Source organism: Alligator mississippiensis, chromosome 5 (assembly GCF_030867095.1).
Source record: "Alligator mississippiensis isolate rAllMis1 chromosome 5, rAllMis1, whole genome shotgun sequence".
Taxonomy (NCBI): domain Eukaryota; kingdom Metazoa; phylum Chordata; order Crocodylia; family Alligatoridae; genus Alligator; species Alligator mississippiensis.
Window position 1 is genome coordinate 123566687 of NC_081828.1, and position 17627 is coordinate 123584313.

Here is a 17627-nt window from a genome sequence, read left to right on the forward strand (position 1 = left end):
CAAGGATATCCTCAAGGCCAGCTTGCAAAAATAAAACATTGACATCAATTCATGGGAGACTATTGCCCAGGACCGCCCCAAATGGACGAAGAGTCTGCTGCAGGGATCTCAGTACTTTGAAACTTTATGACGACAAGAGGAGATGGACAAGCAGGAGTGGGAGAAACAGCTTGTTGTGGACAAAACCAAGAACCCAGAGCCACCCACCCCACATGGAAACATGTGCCTGAGCTGCAACAGAGTCTGTCAATCCCAAATAGGCCTTGTCAACCGTCTTTGGACCCACAGATAAGACAATCAAGGAAGACAATCATCCTCGACTGCGAGGGATTGCCAGTGACATAAACTGAACATCCCTTGAAAATAACCTTGGTTATAAAATGGTGCAAGTCCAACTTTTCTGAAACCATAGCAAATTTGTGAACCCCTGACACTGCCAATTTCCCAAGGTTCATCTATCTCTGTGCATGGTCTTTAATCACATCAGCAATGCCACTGACTGACCTGGGAATGAACTGTGCTAGGGATTAGAGGTCTGTACTTTGTCTTTCTCCATCTCTTCTTTTAATGAAGTGGTGTTACCTTATAGTTAGAGCCGTGGACTGAGTGCCAGATAAAAATTTCAAAAGTGACTAGTAAGTTGGGAGCCCAGATGTTTGGCAGACCAGCTTCAGATAAGCTTAGTAAGGAAGATTTTTCAGAAAGTGCTTGAGCTTCTGCTCTGGAAATTATGCTGAGAAGAACTTCTGAAAATCACACTAGACTCCTCTCTGCTTTAATTTAATCTCTGTAAAACAGGTATAGTGACAGCCACTCTCTTCCAGGACTGTTGTAATTGATTAATACTCAACACAGGTTGATGAAAGGTGTTATTTGATCAGATGCCATTTGATGGGCTAGGGGAACACTGATCAGATGCCATTTGATGGGCTTGGGTTTTGTTGGATGTGGTGGGTAACTTTGTAAAATATCTGGGCTGTTGTAAAACAATATCACTGTGATTCCTCTAGTCAAGTTGGATCTTTTCAATAATTAGGGGGGCAGTGGCAGCAATACACTGCCAGGTACAGAGCCATGCAGAGTTCAAGGGATTTTCATCTGAAAGCCATGCTACAAATGGCAAGGAGAAGGAAGCTCAGATCTGTCGACTTTCAGTTGTAAAACAAAAACAAAAATCATTCAACAGTCCTTCATAACAATATTCCTGTGAATTAAACAGAGAAACAAACGGAGCACTGTCTGGCTCCAAAACTTCATATGCTTAAAATCTTCCAACCAAATTCCAGGAAACAGTGGATAATGCATCTGTAACAGATACAAAGATGAGAGGGGGGCATTTTGCAATTAGGAACTGGTATGGTTTTCTAACTCTAGCTGGTCCTTTTTTTCCCATGTGAACCATCTCATGGAGGAAGAGGAACCACCAAATATGTCACACCTGGCCTTGTCTCCATATTAAGTGACTAAGACAAAAGGATCCCTTGTATGACATCCTCAGGGTGAATCAGGTTGTACAGGAAATGAGGACTGGACCTGAGCTATATACAACCCTCATGTAACTGGGATAAAGTAACTTCCAGTGGGCTGTTCCAGATTCACTGTGGTGTACATGAGGGTAGAATCAATCTGACCCATTTGCTCACTTGGACTTCAAAGCAGAAAGGGTTTTACTTTCCATTGCTTTGAAGAATAAGAGGGAAGAAAGACAGTACATACATGGGCCTCATTTTCTCTAACCTACAAAGCTAGGTAGATTTTACTTTGCACAGTGCTGAGCACTTTCATGAGGAGCTAAGCATCCTGAGCTCAAACTGGAGCCAGGAAGAATTGCTTAGCATATTACAGGAACATTCAGTGTCTGGCAACTGACACCCAGGATTAACTGAATAACTTCATCAGAGTGATTGGTGTAAATGAGAGGAGAATCATGCCTAGAGCAACTGAAGAGGTTTTCATTACGAGAAAGCATATTATCTGAGGAGAACAGATTTCCTACTTGCTGAACAATTCAGATATATCTTGTAGTGCTCATGCAGGGAAGACAGGCAGTCACATTGGCGAGTGCTTACTTATACAAGTAAGTGCCACTGATATAAATAGCAGTATTCATATAAGTAGATGCATCTCAACCCGAGCAAAGGTTGTACACCTTACCCCAGTCCCTTTTTGTGCTCTGCTCAAGAGCTCAGTCCTATGCTCCAACATAAATACCCTGCCCAAGTTTTCCCTACGTATTATTCCTCTTTGAGCAGTGTGAGATTATATGCTCTAGATAAAGAAATGCTTGTTTCTTTGACAAATGCAAGACCTGAAGACCACCCTCAGTTCCTAAGCAGAATCAGCTTATCTTTTGTTTAAAAAAATGCTGTTACTAAATATTACCCATCATTTGTGTGTGGCCTGAATGAGACTCTCAATTCATCTTATTAAACGTTATCCTTTGAGGAGCTTTAAAAGGAAATACATTGTTCTTAATTATTCTTATCTCAACAGCTGTATAATTGCTGGTTTTGATTTTTAAAAATACTGTAAAAAGGATTGCATGGATGGCTGGAGATGAGGCTAAACCAAGTTTGCAAAGCTAAAGAGCAGCCCCCACCAGTGAACTTGGACGGGTTTTGATTTGGATCTAAACTTTGAGGCTTGGATTCTTCTCAGATTCAAGTTAATTTCTGTTTTGGGACAAGAAGATGTTTATATTCAATTTCTGCTATGTGGTCCTCCTTTAGACCTTTCCTTTTGTCAAAAGACATGTATTGTTACTTCATGAAGCCAGGCAGGAAGGGTTTGGGTCAAGGCAGTTCTAAAGAGAGTAGCTTTTTAAATTTCTCCCATTGAAGTCCCTTGTACAATGATAAAGAAAGTGGCTAGAGCTGGTCAGGAAATTATTTCCTCTCCTCCTTCCAGAAATGTTGATTACAATGTAAAAATAATTAAAATATTTTATTAAAAAACAACCCCCTAAAATAACCACGGTTTCATCACTAGTGATAGCAATAATAACTGATAGCTGAAACAAGCCAAGCGAGGGGGGTATCTACAACCTTTGCCAATGTCGTCGCATAAGTTTTTTGGGGTTGGTAGTTTCTTTCTTTTCATATTTGTTTTTAAATGCTGAGCACATGCTTAGCAACATAGAAGCAAACAGGCAAATAGTGATTTGGCATTTGCAAGCACCCAATAACCTGCTAGGTGCATAATAATAATTACAAGTAAATGATAATATAATAATTCATTAAAATACATTAGTGTAATACTAATTAAAAATAAAAATACTAGAATAGGGAGCAATGGATCAGTGCTCATATCACATTCCCTATAAGTGATAGTAACCAGGGAAGCCAGTGACCCAACCAAAAGATTGAATTCACTGAATGATGTATAGCAAGTTTCAACCCTGATGATCCATTGGCGTGGCACTTTGAATTATACAGCTTAGTCTTGAGGGTGTGTTGACAGACAAACATAGCTTAATCAATGTACTCCTTCAGCCATGTAACACTGACAACTGTCATCATCTGCTTAGAAGAGGCCCACACGGATGATGTTCAGAAGGCTTGTTAAATGATGAATTGGATCTGCTGTAGCATTTTGAACATTCCTAATACATTGCACCACTTCTGTGTTATAACTTTCTGATAACATGAATGCCACCACACCATTATCCACGGACTTCTGTGATATCATATAGGTGGTATCATATCCAGAATACAAAACTGTACATGCCTCTTGGTGCTGACAACAGCTTGTTCTGCTGAGTTTGGCCTCCCCAGCCATCTATATGGATGACTTCATTTGGGTTAGCCCACTTAAATGACCACTCTCAACTGGCAACATGCCCAGTACTAGATTACTTTTCATGCAGCCAGCCCCATCACATTGGACTTCAATTCCTGGTCATCAGAAGCATATATAAAAGAAGCAAACAGGTGGCATGTGTATAAAGTGAGCTGGGAGAATTATTGGTACAACTTGGACTGCAGCACTGTGACTATCCCCTGTGGCACATCATGACTGAAGAAGTATACAGCCTCTTTGGAAGTACCGAATCTAAAGCAACCTGTGGTTCTTTCCTTCATGATTACTGCCCAGCATACACTTAATGTTTTGATTCCAAAGGTGTTGCATTACTATTACAGCATGAGTCCTCAGATGATCCTGACATCACAGATCAATCAATGAAGTCATAAGGTGCTGCAGATGAACCTAGTGGGAAAAAGCAACTGAAAAAACTTGATTTCTCCCAATCTAGCAAATGATACTAGGACCATTTTGGTGTAGCCCAACCATATGGAGTCATTGGACAGCCATCAGAACTAACTTGTCCAGCAGTCATATCAAATCAGATCACCAGACAACTTCTATGTTTAACAAAGGCCTAACTTGAACAAAATGTCCAGTGATAGGCTGTCAAGGAATGGCAACAGTTGTGTCAGGAAAAACAATCTCAGAACTTTTGAATAATGGGCAGTATAAAACAAATTGCATAAAATCTAGCACTGCCAAAAGGTATAACAATACCTCTCTTAAGTTTCTAAAATAACTTGGTTCATGTCTTTGTTTTGGCTAGTCCTCTTCTTCACCGGGTTAACAGAAGGGCAACATTCAAAAGATCTGGTGCTTGTCTGAAGTCATTCCCTGTTAATGCTAGGGAAAAGTCCCACACAATACCACAAAGTATTTGCTGCTATCATAACATGGTAATGTTATGCCTTAAGTTAATGGAGCACCTCAGCTTCCTGCACATATCACAAGAGCTTAAGCAGGCTGGGTTTTAAGGAGGGTGTAGTGCCTGAAACAAAGTTCTGGTACTGGCTATTTATATCAAATTGTCTTTTATCAAAAGCATAAGAGAGGAGACATATCAATGGCTGTTTATGACACAGTTCTGGGCAGAGGTCTTCTGGTTAAAACATCCTGATGGTGAACACTGCAGAACAGCCTCTTTATATCAGATGGTTTGATTTCCAAACCATCTGATACAAAGATATAAAACAGCCAAATGGAGATACCAAGTCAGTGGCATTGTAAGGGCTCTGTACAGTCAACCCCATTACTCAGTGATCCTTCTACCTGCTCATTAACTTAAGTTAATCTGTACAAAATATCTGCCTCAGTACCTAAGCTCAGCCATTTTCTGATCCAGATACCACCTTAAATGTTGACCTGGCTAAGCTGGATGAATATTGTAGTAGGAAGCTTTTAAATAAGTGCAATGAAAACACTGTCCACTAAAATATGCTTCTGCTGCCTGTGAATTAAATGTGACTCTGGGTGGTGCCAGACACATCAGGCACATCTGGTTCGCTTCAGCATTATGCTTTGACTTTTCATGAACATTTGAAGAAAGCAACTACCAAAATTAAACCATGCAATAACCTCCTCAACAAATGAGTTTTCTCAACAATGGTTGCATATACTCATATGATTCAAACATCTTCACTTGTCATCTGATACTCAACAGAAGAATACCGTTTACCAGTCCTGGTGCTGCTCATCATATGGAAAGCTTGTTGATGTGTAATTATTAAATGACAAGCATAACATATGTAATACTGTATTTCATCTCACTTGCCATGGTTGCTGAAAGTAACTAATATATCACTAAACTGCATCCACTGTGAGGCTCAAACTCTCAAACTAGTAGAGAATATCTGTGCCAATCCTGATCTGCCATTGCAAAATGATCTCTTTAACCCACATTGAGAGGACCAGTGTTGTCTAAAATGCTGCACCAAAACAGCAAACAATCATGTTAGCAAGATGAATGGTCCTCGTTAATGAAAACAAACAAGTTCCTCGTAACCAATTATCTATCCTTCTGGTTTTGATCCTCTGTGACATCAGTGGGCCCTGCTGAATAGGTTCCAGACTGACCAATGTGAGTGTATAGCTAATCTTTAAAGATGAGGCCACAATAACAACATGTACTGTGGCAGTGGACAAGTACAGAAAATACTAATGAAAAAAGTTCCTTCTATTGGAACATGGGGGTTTCATGACATTGGGCATGTCTACACAAGATGCTATGTTGCTGTAGCGATGAGCTATGGTGATGTAGCTCATTGCTACAGCAACATAGCTTTGGTGGGCACTGTGACGCTGCCACTACTGCACAGAAGCAATGAGCTACTGTGTAGTAGGATCAGAAATGACCCATGCACCGCCAGGACTGCGCAGTACAAGCCAGTCAGGTGCACACATAGACGTGCCCACTGAGTGCTGTCAATGAAGCAGCTGTTACCAGGCTTGGCAGGACATGTATTTGATAGACAGACAGACAGACAGACAGAGCCACTAGCACTAGAGATTTATACCCATATAATTGTGAATACAATATGGCCTCTAGGGAGGTTAAGCAAGCTGTGATTATTTTGTAAACCTGACTTTGTGAAAATCTGTGTATTAATATACTTGCAAACGTTACCTATACATTCTGTCTAAACCAAGAAATCACTTCATGCGTAGTATCACATAATTAATTGGATATATCACAGAATATCAAACCTCAGCTAGAGAAGAACTGAATTATACTAATTTTTCAGTGGTGAACACTGAAGTTCCATCATGACTAGCACGATCCTATTTTTCAGCACCTGATGACAATATTTTTACTTTTATCTCTCTTAAATAAGAAGGGTTATAGAAAGAGGATGGGAACAAGCTTGGTGTACTAGACTGATGGTATCATGCAGTCTTGTTCAATAAATACAGCAATGCCAGCACGTATTTCATGAAAAGTGTTATTTTTCCTATGTGTACTCATCCTATCTACCCCACTACTAGAGATAACAGCACTTACTCTTTCCTAAATCCAATTAATGTTCCTTTATCTTTAACTTCTGTGAGTGACAAACTCTGCTATAGGGCACAGAGAAGAAAAAAACTCACGCTCAATTGGAATTTTAATCCATATAAATAACCAGTCCCCCAGTGCCCAAACACAACAAAAACATCTTCCACTTCCATAGCTTCCATGAGAATCGTTCTCCTACAAGCTTTCCTGTATTGTTAACAGACACATTGCCACTTGGCGCTCGAAGGCAGCATTTTGAAGAATGGATCAGGCTAAGGATGTGTCTCAATGAACAACTGCAATATGTACCCCAGAGAGGGTTGTGGATACTTAGAAGCAAAATCTTAATCTGAAAACCTGTGACACTCAAATTACACAGGTTGAAAGTTTCAGTGGTTTTAGTTTGAATTTGGACATAAAAATGGATTTGGATCATTTAAAAATATACCTTTCATAGCTCAGACACACTGGGTGCATCTATACATGCAATTAATTCAAAGCAATATATCCTAGAGCAGTTTGAGGTGGAGTAAACAACTCCCAGGTTCAGGATCTACATGTGCACCTGGGACAGCAACAGTATGGCAGAACAGTGTATGCCAGGGCTGGGGGACAGGAGGTCAGCCCTGGGCTCTGGGTGGTGGCATCAGGCAGCAGAAGGGCTGGCTGGGGCACAAGGGTACTGACAGTGCAGAGCCATGTGGCTAGGCAGCAGGCGGGAGTCTGGCCCCCTGCTAGCTGGGCTGACTGGGTGCAATTTACACCCATGGTCAGTGTGGCAGGGCACTGTTGGTGCCTGCCAATTTAAGGGCTGGGTCAGGCATCCAGCTGGTGCCTGATAGCGGCAGCCATTTTGAAAATCTAGTATACAAAGGCTGCAGTCTGGTCTGCTGCTGCCAGCCCAGGCAGAAACATCACCTGGCTGAGATGCAGCAAGAACAACCAGGAGGTAAGGGCAAGAGCTTATGGGGATGGCTAGGAGGCTCTTTTTCCCTGGACATGACCTAAAACTGCACCCTGCTGGGGATGGGTGGCCGGGTGGGGCTCCTAGTGGTGTTGGAGCCCACAGGAAATGTCAGGCCAGTTACCATCCTGGTGAAAGATGGGTCGAGGCACCTTAATAACCCCATCCCTCAAAACTGGGTGGGTTACCCCACAGTAGGGCTGAGAAGGTGGACCTGTGTTAAAGAGAGGGCTAGAGGCTCAGAAGCCTGACTTTAGGTACCCTCAACTGGTCAATGCTGGGGCCAGGACCAGAAGGGTCAAAAGGATGAGGGCCCTACTGCAAGGGACACCCAGAGCTGAGGGCCTGGGGTTCCAACTGGCCTTGGAGGTGAGGCCAGGGCCTGTGTGGCCAAAGGTCCTTGGGGGGCCACGCCCGAGAGGGGGAAGAGTATAGGGAGCTAGGTATCCCAGAATGAGGGTGGATTAGGCCACCTGATAGGAGGGATCCAATTGGGTCCAGACTGGAAGATCATGGAGCCCAGTGTAGGGCCAGAGTCTCTAAGACCTGTGATGCCATCTGTGAGGCATGGGCAGCGGTGTAGGGAAGGTTGTAGCTGCAGATAGTGCCCCCTGGCATCGGGGCAGTAATGGGCAGTCTCCTGCATCATACCAACAGTTTATGGAACAGCAAAGTCGTGGCAAGCAAGACTGGGCTGACTGCCCCATAGAGACAGATGGGCGGGCTGGCATGAGGCCCAGCCCCAAGAGCTGCTGCCTGTCACAGTCAGCATCTACAAGTACTTTTAATCGCAGTTAATTACCCCGCCATAAGATAGTACTGTCCCCAACAGTACTACCTTATGGCGGTGTTAATTAGTTTACTGCAGCGTAATAGCATTGCACATGTAGATGTTGACATTTTACACTGCAGCTAATTAGTTTACTCCACAGTTAAGCACATGTGTAGATGTGTGAAAAAAAAAGAGACGTCAAAAAAGATTACTCATATTCATCTCTACCCACTTTTATTCAGGCAACAGTTCATTTGCTTCCACAAATATGGTTGTTGTATGGGCAAATAGTGATTAAACACATCTTTATGTACAACTTGAGTGGCTAATTTTGAAAATATTTTCCTACGTGACATAGTCTTCAATACAAAGAGAAGTCTTTTTGAGCCAACATAGAGAGGCAATTAGCTGAGTTAGCTGAAGTCAGGCCGAAAGCAAGGCAAGGGGGTACTTAAGAAACTAACTGGTACTGAGAGGCATGCATAAGCTTTTATAAGCAACAGCCTACTTTGTCAGATGTAAAGACTGCATCTGATGAAGTAGGCTGTTGCATGTGAAGTCTTATGCCTTTCTGAACCAGTTAGTCTCTAAGATACTACCCTGACCTGTTTTGTGGCAACATAGGGAACATTTTGCTCATTTTATCAGCATGTTATGTAACTCACATTTTCAGACATGATTACTGATTTCAGATGTATCATTTTTGATTGTCCTGTTGGGAACATATGAAAACAGGTTAATTTTTGGAGAATAAGTTTTCAATAACTTCTGGAAAATAGATCCACTTCTGGTGTCTGTAGCTGCATGCAAAAATTGAACCACTTACATTTGTTAGTCTCATTAGAAAATCTTAAGCCATTATCTTTTTTTCAGCTATTTTGTACTTTTCTTCTGTTCCTCAAAGTCATACAGTTTCCTAGAATAATACTGTCTCAGCCAGTGAGCATAAAGAAAATTAAATATAAGAAACACTGCTACTGAATGATAAAGTATCAGCTGAAGTGATTCTGAAGACTAGTCTTTGTCACAGCCAGGCTGTATCCAGCACAACTGGAGGAGGGGGGCAAAAGTGACTTTAAATTCATTGTTCTGTCCCCTTATACAAACAAGCCAGAGTGAGTTTAGTACACTGAGGGAAAACCAGAGCAGACTGAAAGTTTTGTACTCACTTCCACCACTCCCAAGGGCCATTTCAGCAGCTGGGGATCATAAATGTCCAAGCAACCCCCTTTTTCTCCTGACTTACCCCCCACCTATCCATATAGTGTTTGTACCATCACATGTTCTTCTACCCACATAGATTCCTCCGCTGGCAGGATTCACCAGGTCAAGGAAACTTTGTATGGGACAATGGGTGGAAAGCTGGCCTGACAGACTTGAGAATTAGGTCCAGGGTCTCATCAATCTGCCTTATTAAAAACAGTTACAGTGCTTTGCATAATAGTCCAAAACAAGACAGCTTGCTCTGCAGGCGACTACTGTAAAATGTTGCGGTATTTTTTTATTTTTTGTCATGGCTATTTCCTTTTTGACTTAAAACTTGCACTCTGTGCCATTGCAATGGGAGGAGCTGTTCCTTCATCCACAGATAAAAGTTTTGCATTAGAAGAGACATAATTTCAACTTAATTTCCTAGCTCGTATCACCAGCTGACCTTTTAAAATGTGAGTCAGTTTAGTGCTTTTGAAAGTAAGAGACAAGTAGCAATCGCATGCTTTCCAAGCTTCCCTCCACAGCTCTGCCAATACAATGCATCTCAAGCCATGTCCTGCAATAACCTCTCCATTCCAACCCTGGGAATAGACTTTTGTAATTTTCCCATGATTTGATTTCTTTTATAATTTTTTCTATGGCCAGCAATACCAAAGCACATCAGTGCCTCCGAATCATCAAGCAATTTACTCCATCGTGCTTCCTGTGAGGTAGAGAATTATTCTTCCCCTTTTATAGATGCAGAGAGAGATTTAAATGAGTGGTCCAAGATTACTGAGGGAGTGTATAACAGAGTCAGAAGACAAATCTTCTGAGTCCTAACCTGTGGTCTTCACCACAATCATTAATTTGTGACATGCAGGAATGTCGGTTGGGATATGCACACAGCAAACTCATATTGGGATCCAGGGTTTAACCTAGAAGTCAAAGTCCAGTCTCCAGGTATATTGGTCTAGTGTTGTTATAGCGTATTAGGACCTATGAGCAGAAATCCTTGTGCTCATGTGAAGTTCTGTGGATATCTGTAGTACTACAGACAGGTGAAGAGCTGAATGCTGGTACATCCCAATGAAGGACCGGGGTCATGAACACTAACAACTGATATCGTTTGGCCTGCACTATATACTTGCCTTAATTCTGGCAGCAAGCAAACAGAGAAACTTGATGCCTGAAGCTGCTTCCGTTGAAGTCAATTTCCTGTTGACTTCTCTAGAAGAAGGATCAGATCACTTGTCCATTTTCAGGTATAAGAAGACTAAAAGTCCAAATGTACTATGCAGCAGATAGCCTGGCAGCATCAAACTCAAGGACAGTGATTCTGACAGGAGAAATACAGCAGCTCATTAACTAACCTTGTTCCAGGATTCTGCAAGAACTTTTTCAGCTTCAGCATTAGGCATGGCTCAAACCATACCATAATTGCCAAGTTGCTGATCCTGCAGACTGATTTCAGTTTGGAAATGCAACTGCCTCGTCCACGTACATTTGGAAGAAAGCTAAAAATATAAAGAAATTCAAGTGTGTGTCTAAAAATTCAAAACTCTAACCCTGATCTAAACCAGACAGTTTCTCCCTCTCTTCCCCCCGCCACCTCCCTCTTACGTAAAGAAAACTGGAAACTACAACTGTGCAATACTCCCCCACCCTAATCTCCGGGACAAGATTTAGAGAAGAACCAGTCTGGGATAGAACATGAAAACCCTTCTGAAAAATGACCAGCGGCTTACTGCTGTCACTGTCCCATGTTTATTTTTCTTTCTTTGATGTCTGATGCCAAAGAGAAAATAATGTCATCTCCTGGAAACTCAAGCATGTTTGCATTTTGAGGTAATTAGAATTAATGTTGGAGGGCAAAACTAACACCAAACCATTGCAGCCTTTCCCATGTGAGGAAAACATTCTGAAATGACTTACATTTAATCTGGGAGCTGGCAGACAGTCAGAAGCAGCCCAGACTCATGCAACAGGGTAATATTTCAAAAACATTTTCTTTAAAAAAATACAGAGACACAGACACACACACACTCAGGTTTATAAATGTGGGAAAGATCAGTTGTGCCATTGTGCTGCTCCAGTTTGCTGGGGGTGTGATGTCATTAAAAGCAATGAGCTCACAGTGGTATAAAACTGGGAGTAATGTGATGGTGGCTGTGGATGGCAGGGCCAGATTTCCAAACATTCAGGACCCACAATTAGAGAGAGATTTTCAAGAGAGCTCAAACTCACATGTAGGGACCTAAATAAGGGCTAGATTTTCAGGAGTGCTTAGCATGTAGCCCTTCCCATTATGGCATGAATGGTGACATATCAGAGCTCTTTTGAAAAAACTGGCCATAAATGTTTATTTTGAACCGGATCCTGCCACTCTTACACACACTAAGTAGCACTGTACTCAATGAGTGTCCCACTGAGTAATCCTTCCCAGTGTGACTCTTGCTAAGAGGGGCTCCCTCCATAATGACTCCTTTTAAATATCATAACCAAAGGAATTCTTATCATAAATGTCCAGGCAACCTCTCACCTATCCATATAGTACCAATGTTACCTCACCTATCCGTACAGAGCCAATCCTATCTCACAGACTTTTCTCCTTGGAAAATAAAAACAGGAGGTGGGGAGTAAAAAAAAAAAAAAAAAATCACAAGAAGCAAGTACCAGTCATATAATTTAATGTACTGCAGGAAGGGTTCAGATACTATGCAGTTAAAGAATTATGTGAACTAGAATAGACTACAATAGAATAAAATTTGGTTCACGAGAAACTTGGTTTAGTATACACACAGCCCCACATGTGCGCGCGCACACACATGCATGCACACACATGCACACACGCGTGCGCACACACATAACACCTGGAGTTTTGGACTGAAACTTTGAGTTTCAGGTACTTCAGCATCATGCTGAGTTAACTTACAGTAAACAAAATACTTTTTTCAGTTTGGCTGGAATAAATTGCAATGATTTTCTCTGCATGGCTAGCTTAACTTTATCTGATGAAACCTTTTCACACAGCTAGTCCTGGCTAAGGTTAATGTAATAGAAAATAATGCAGTTATTCAGTGATTGAAAAATGTGTCATAGATGCACAACACAAACATTTGATCAAGTTTACAGTGATTTTATTGTGGCTGTGACTAGAATAGCTTGAGCACATAAAGCAACTCTTTAAAAAAGAAACTCCTTCTCTGATATCAATGTTCCCCAATGTAACTGCATTAACAAAAATGTAACTGAAAGCAAATTAATCCCATTTTTCTTATTTTAAGTTTTATGCACACATGTTTTGCTCTGACTCCTAGGTTTGTAAGTGCCAAGGTCTATGAAAAGCTGAAGTATTGCAAGTTTGGTTATCAGTTACACAATCTGCCTTGGGACTGCAGTTCCTGCATTTCTACCGTGAATATTTTTGTAAACCCAAGGGGATTCCTTTGGGGAAGCTGTACTTTTTTTCCATTTCATACACCAAAAGCAATACTTAGCCCTGCAACCATTAAAGTGTAGCATTATCTGTCTTCATCTGACAATAGCATGTAAAATAGAAACTAGATAGATTAGTTTTCTTCAGCTGGCTTTAGTCTGGTTAAGCAGCGTGACTAACAATGTGAAGAGGAAGCATGTGAGCAGCAATGTGGTGTCAATTTCCCAATGTGATTTTTAATGTGAGTTTTACATTGGTGTTTGGAGCTCTACACAAAAATCCTGTTATGCAACCAAAGAGATATTCTCACTCAGTTGTCTATTTCATTAACATTATTTTTGTTCCCTTGAGCATCTGTCCTGTGAAGCTCAAATTATCCCTTACTTCTTTATTCTACTAGACACTTCAATCATCCTTCCATTTCACCACAGGGAAGTCAAGGTTCTGCCAGCTGTGTCAATCACAAAAAGTTACATTAGCTTCATATCAAGGGGAAGAAATCAGCAGCTTTCTGCAAAAATGACAGCATTTGGGAAGCTTCTGGACTTGTTCTTAATATATAATCAAGCAGTGAAATCCCAAACTAATTATTTTCCAGATCATCAATGTTTTTAGGTTTCCAAAACTGTTAACTGATCATCTTGATATTTATAGTTCCTGTATTTACCAGATTTCTTGTATTTACAACAACAACAACATGCAGGATGGATGAGACACCACTGTTGGTGGGGAAGTGACTTGGTAGCACAGCTGCAAGACCCACTGCCTTTGTGCAGCTCCACAACCCGGGATGACCACCATGAATGCTTGCCCCTCCTTTTCTCCTACTGCCACTTTCAGTTGCCAATGGTGACCAAATACCTTAAATTTGGCCAGTGGGCAAGGGAGTGGGGGGGAGAGGGGATGAGTAGCATTCACCTCCTGGATTCCAAAGCCATGTAAATACAACTGCTCCAGTAGCTGTGCTGACAAGCCCCATAGGGTGGGCCACAGTTTACCAGAGATGGGTTCGTTCTCATCCATGACTGCTCACTCCTATTTCCTTTTTACTGATAGGGCTGAATTAAATGACCACTGACTCTCATGGCTGAGCATATCCAAATTGTGAAGCCACACATTTTCCCCTCTCTAAATAGAACTACAAAGGCATGATCCTGAAAATCTCAAGTGCTGCGCACAGACCTGCTGAATTCCAGCCAAAGCTCATTCATTTTGTGTCTACTTAATCAATGTAACTTTATTTTTTATTTTTTTAAGGAAAACCATTCGTGTTCCAAGCCAAATCAGCCAAACCAATTCCAAATCCATGAGTCATTCAAGAACCATATATGGCCCTACTTCAGGCAAACATCCTCCACCCCCACCTGGGGCTTCAGATATTGCCAAATCATTTGGTGGGCATCCTACATGCAGGCCCAAGCCTGGAGGCTTGGGGTTCGGATGCCCCTGGGTTTTGTTTGCTCTCAACCATAAGGCCTTAGGAGCAAGCTGGGGAGGAGTCCCCCAGTTCAATAAAGTGGGCATAAAGCCAAGATCTTCCCACTGGAAATGAAAGTGGGAGGGTAAAGATACATTACCTCTATGGATACTACCCCATGCCAGAAAAGCAGTTATCCCCAGTGACTAGGAAAACCGCCTTAGCGGTCATGGTATTTCCCCTGCCAGGTAAGTGTGTGTCTGTGCAATGGGCTCTCTTAGATCAATGTAACATTGGTGTCAAAGGGGTTCTAGAAATGCGAGATTACAAGTGATCTGGTGGGAACCACACATTCCCCATGAGAAAAAGGCAAAGTGATTTGCTCAGGGTTACATAGGATGTCACTGGAAGGGCAGAAAACTGAACCTGGATCTCCCCATACCCCAGGCTAGCATGTTTACCATGAGGACATTCTTTCTCCTCTCCAGCTAGAGCTAAGTAGAAAATTCATAGGGATGGAGGGAAGTTGGAGTTTAATCTCCTCATTGCTTCACTTGTGCTATAGCTTGATGTTTCTTCCTACTTACTTGTCCACCTTCTTGCTTTTTTTCTTGCTGCCTCACCTCTGGCACTGCTGCCTATGTTTGCTGGGTCCACACAGCATGCCAACTGTCAGTTCTCTTTTCACTTTGCAGAAAGCCAAGCACCAATCAAGATCTGATGAATAAATACTTGTATGTGGCAAGTAGAGCTAAGGTCTCTCCTCTGATTGGCTTCTGGCTGTTTGCTTCAACTATTCATTCAAGTCAAAAGTTAATGGTTGATAGAGTGGCAGGATGCAGGGTTTTCATATGGTAGCAGGCTTAGGGAAGGTAATTGGCAGCAAGACTCCAATTCTTCATGTCTTTTATCTATAAAGATAATATTTCACTCATATTCAGAAATGGTAGTACCGGCAAAACTCACAATGTATTGGCTGTTTCCCTTTTAGTCTGTTATCTCATTCTCTTCTTCTTTGATGCTTTCCCTTTTCTCCTCCCTTTCCTTCCTTCCCATTTATTTGTTTCCCCTGGAACCACTCCATTTAATTCAGTCGTGGGTCCACACAGCAAGGGTAATTCACAGTGTAAGTGAAAAGCTTTTGAGTTAAAAACAGATTTGGAATACATTTAAAATCCAGAAGCAAAGACAGGTAGAAAATAGTGAGCTTTGTATTATGCACAGTTCTCAAGAAAAAAAGGAGGTGACTTATTAAGGAGGTCACATGTAAAGATGAAGAGACACAAAAGCTTAATATGAAATGTAAAGGAGCTGCTAGAGACTGCAAGGAAGAGAATAAAACAGTGCAAGACTGTAGCAACTGACTTGGGTTAAGGGAGCATTGCTGATGGAAGAGAAATAACCGTTGTTACATAAACCTTAGGGGATTGGCTGTATCTTTAAATGTTAAATTTGTAACGTGATAGGCCAGCTTTGTTAAAAAAGGAAAGAACATGACCAGCTTTGGTGGGTTTCCCTCCTTTGTGCAGGCATTCTCCTCCTGATTTCCTTTACCCTCACAGCCAAGAGAAACTTATCCAAAGCTGCTATAAATTGTTTCCTTAAGCACCAGCACAATAGGTACTCTGCCAATTCAGGTCCAAGTCTTTGTACCTTGTAACGGAAAGAGAATAGTCGTGATTACTAAAGAAAAAAAGACTCTTAAAAAAAAAAAAGGATGATCTCCCAGAAACCAGGAACAATGTGGATATGGTGGACCAGTCTCCCTTTTTTGCTTATGTTGGTGTAAAGCTGTAGCAAATCCATTAAAATCAGTGGAGAGTCATCAGCAAAAACTGATGCAAGGACCAATTCTATCACAACTATTGTTAAAATGGCACTGGGCTGTACTGTGCCACCTGTTCTTACAAATGACTCTATTGAGTTCTGTTTAAAAAGGATGTTCTAATAAACACTCACTGTTCTTAATCTCTTTTAAAAAGTGCTCAGTGCAAAATAACTGATTGTTGAAAGTTGTTTCAAAATCCAGGTGAATGTTGGGGTATCTTCATTTACTGGTTACTTTGATCAGATATTCCTAACAGGTTAGAGAACATCATTGTCCTTACAGAACCTGTGTGAGTTTGGCTCTCAGTTCACAAGCTATGACCCCCAAATGCTATACAAGTCTATATTCTCAGTTATTTTTTTCCAGGACTGAGGTGAGATTTACTGGTTTGACGCAGGGGTTGCCAGGATCTTCCTTGACTCGTTTATTAAAAATATTCACCTTGTTAGTGGATTTATCAGTCTTCAGGAATAATCACTATGTTTAAGCACATATAATACACTGTTTTGTCAGTATCCCAGCTATTTCACTTAATTTTCCTCAAATGAGTACTCTGTGGCCTCAATGATTTATTGCACACAACTTATTCCAAGCTGATCCATAACTTCTTCCTTAAAGACTTAAATCTCGATCAAGGCTGTACTCCATAGCCCTCTGAAAAGAGCGCTGGAAACAGAAATTTCTCAATCACCTTTAACAATGAATTAATGAAACTCCTCTGCTACTCCAGCATCCTCATGAATGCCCTTACCATTCTGGAAGTTTTAGAACAGCTACAAACAGACAAGCTGCCTCAACAGTACAATGGAGCCTTTTCAATGTTGGCTTTGCCTTTGCTTCCTGCTCTATTTCCCCCAGTATTTCCAATTTAGGCCTTACCGTTCATAACTGGTATTTTGATATTATTCAGCTGGATTTCTCTTGTTACAGCTTGTTTTGTTACCTGCACTAAATTCATGCCCTTCTTCACTTAAACATACTGCTTTTACTTTACCTTTTAACTTTCACATTCTCCACCCTTTTCCCCTCCCAACTAAACACATTAACAGTATTTGTAATCAGGTTACCCTGTTTTACCTTCAGACCAATACTCTAGGCTCAAGGGGTTTTTTGTTTTTGTTTTTGCTTTTCTTTCCTTTAATGTCAGCCCTTATTGCCCAGTTGGATCTCTTCATCTTTATTCTAGGCAAATCCCTGACTATAAAAATATCAAATCAAAA